Source organism: Eptesicus fuscus, chromosome 12 (genome assembly GCF_027574615.1).
Source record: "Eptesicus fuscus isolate TK198812 chromosome 12, DD_ASM_mEF_20220401, whole genome shotgun sequence".
NCBI classification, from domain to species: Eukaryota; Metazoa; Chordata; class Mammalia; order Chiroptera; family Vespertilionidae; genus Eptesicus; species Eptesicus fuscus.
Genome location: NC_072484.1, coordinates 23,002,501 through 23,005,381, shown reverse-complemented (window position 1 = coordinate 23,005,381; position 2,881 = coordinate 23,002,501). Strand labels below are relative to the sequence as shown.

Here is a 2,881-nt window from a genome sequence, read left to right as displayed (position 1 = left end):
CTGCCCCTTTTTATGAAATTGCAGAGCCATACTACAGCATTCCTCTAACATCATTTAGTTGCTGTCCAGTAAAGCATTTTTATGTACCTTCTCTCACACAACCCTCCCCCTAACACTACATGACTCATGTCATCTTTAAGACTGAGGATTGGACCCAGAAGGTATTGGAGAACCTATCTAATGTCAATCAAGCAAGAAGCAAAACTGACATTGAAACTTGGTCTTAAGATACGAAATCCACAATTGTGCCTCATTGACCTTGCTGACAACTTTTCCTCACTTGATGCCATGTAGTAGGTGCGAATAGCCTCATTTGTCACAGCCTCTTGGCTCTGCCATTTGTTTAAATGGAAAATACTTGCTAGATAATAACTAAGTAAAAGGTATGTGTAAGAAAACAAAGGAAAAACATCTTAGTTTTAACAACATTCTAGGATTTGACAAAGTGCTGATTGATGCTCTCTTTGGTCCTAAAGATGTTTGGAGTGGTTTTGAAATGAGAATCAGGGATGACGTTAGCATAAAGGAATTTTTTTTTTTAATTCTAACTCATTGGCTAAATAAACCATCTTATTTTAATAGGAATGAAGTCCACATGAATATTACACACAGGTAAGTTTCCATCAAAAAGCCACATTCTTCCCAGGCATGAGTGATGTTCAGAGCTAGGAATTAAATGACATTCACAACCAGTTAACACTGGAAAACCAAACTGAACAAAATAAATAACAACAGCAAGCAGTCAATTAAACTATTGTGTGTTCCATATTTTATCAAACATACACTCTGATCTTTAATTCCTTAATTTTCCCTTCCTTTGGTGATTAGACACCCAACTAATCACTTGGTGCTACATTGACCTTTTCAGGTTACTGTTATTAAAACTCATGTGAAGCTATTTAAGTTAAATTTATTCCTCTCTCTTTGCTACATATGCATGTGCATGTACACACATACACCCACACTCAATATCAAACAAATATTCATGTTTGTAATGGAATATGGTGAGTACTTGATAGATAATTTTTATGATACAAGATGGATGAGACTGCCCTTTATCTCAGTGGTTCTCACCTTAGCTACCCAAATGGTATCCACATTGACTATTGGCCACTATGTGAACAGTAGGAGCAGGTTTTTATACAAATGACAAAACCTCAGGGCAGAGCCACTGTGGGGATGTCATAACAGACCATAAGCTGCTGGAGACCAGCAACATATCTCACACTTGCTCTTTATCCTCCACTTTCTGTAGCACAGTGGAGAGCACCTAGAAGATGCCCCCAAGAGACTTCCTTATTGGTGGAGTGAAAAAAAAAAAATGTCTACTTCTCTCATTGCCTGTCTTTGGGTTGGGAAGGGGCAAAAAGTTTGTGGAAGATATTTGGGAACTGAATAGAAGCCAGGAAAAGAAAATAAATATTCTCTCTTATCATTCCCTTCCATTTTTTTTTTCATTTAGCATATACAGGTGGCCCCTGCTCTTCAAAAGTTTGTTTCATCACTTCACTTTTACAAAAGACCTATATCTAATCTAATAATAGACAAATATGCAAATTGACCGCACCTTCGCTACACCTAAGCCACGCCCACCAGCCAAGCCACGCCCACCAACCAATCAGGACGGGTATGCAAATTGCCCCAACAAAGATGGCGGCTGATTTGCATATCAAGACAGTGTCGAAAGAAGCCAAGAGCTGCAAAGGGGAGTAAAGCTTCAAAGAAGCAAGCAAGCCAGGGGGGCGGGGGGAGGAGAAGGGAGGAGCGAAGTCAGGGCCGTGGGCGAAGGGAAACGAAGGCGGGCTGGAGGAGAAGGCGGGGCCGGCGGCAAGGGCGGAGTGGAGGCGGGGCCAGGGGCGAAGGGAAACGCGGGCGGGCTGGAGGAGAAGGCGAGGTGGGCGGCAAGGGCAGGGCGGAGGCGGGGCCGGGGCCGAAGGGAAACACGGGTGGTCTGGAGGAGAAGGCGGGGCCGGTGACAAGGGCGGGGCGGAGGCGGGGCCGGGGGCGAAGGGAAATGCGGGCGGGCTGGAGAAGGCGAGGCGGGCGGCAAGGGCGGGGCGGAGGCGGGGCCGGGGCCGAAGGGAAACACGGGTGGTCTGGAGGAGAAGGCGAGGCGGGCGGCAAGGGCGGGGCGGAGGCGGGGCCGGGGGCGAAGGGAAACACGGGCGGGCTGGAGAAGGTGAGGCGGGCGGCAAGGGCGGGGCGGGGCGGAGGCGGGCGACTATGGCGGAGCAAAGGGAAATGCGGGCGGGCTGGAGGAGAAGGTGAGGCGGGTGATAAAGGCGGAGCGGAGGCGGGGCCGGGGGCGAAGGGAAATGTGGGAGGGCCGGAGGAGAAGGCGAGGCGGGCGGCAAGGGAGGAACGGAGGCGGGGTAGAGTGCAGCAGGAAATCCCATTGCAGGAATTTTCCTGCAACGGGAAAGCTAGTTAGTATATATTTTTGTTAATTGGAAGAAACCCAAAGAGGATTTTCACTTTTGGGAAAAAAAGGTGAAAACTGAGAATAATGTTCAGCATTTGTTTGGCAGCAGGCATTGTAGGCAGATTCACCCCATGCAGTGAGAGTGGCACCAGGAGGCCCCTTCCCCGGGCACCATATGCAGCATCTGAGCATCAAGCCCCCATGGCTTTGTACTGTGTCTGCGAGCATCTGTGATTTATCTCAATTTGTTTTGTGCACGTGCTAGCCAGATGTGTTCTAAAGTGTCAGAAATATATGACTTTAATCTTAAAAGGGCATGCAGGTGTAGGGCAGGTTTGCAGGAAGTTTTGAGTGCCTACAAAGACTGTATGATAGAAAAATGCATGAGGCTAAGCAGTCAAGTATACTGACTGTCCTGTTTCAAGCCTTCCAACCAACCGCAGCAAAGAACCTTGACCT

At 47.7% G+C, this 2,881-nt stretch overlaps 1 long non-coding RNA gene across 1 annotated transcript in view; it reads left to right on the top strand.

The window, feature by feature from the left end:
- The first annotated feature begins 562 nt into the window (after positions 1 to 562).
- Positions 563 to 2,881, top strand: part of LOC114231337 (uncharacterized) — a 40,789-nt gene continuing 38,470 nt past the window's right edge. The window contains exon 1 of the long non-coding RNA XR_003617281.2: positions 563 to 612. This is a non-coding gene — a long non-coding RNA (uncharacterized LOC114231337). The remainder of the gene's footprint in view (positions 613 to 2,881) is intronic.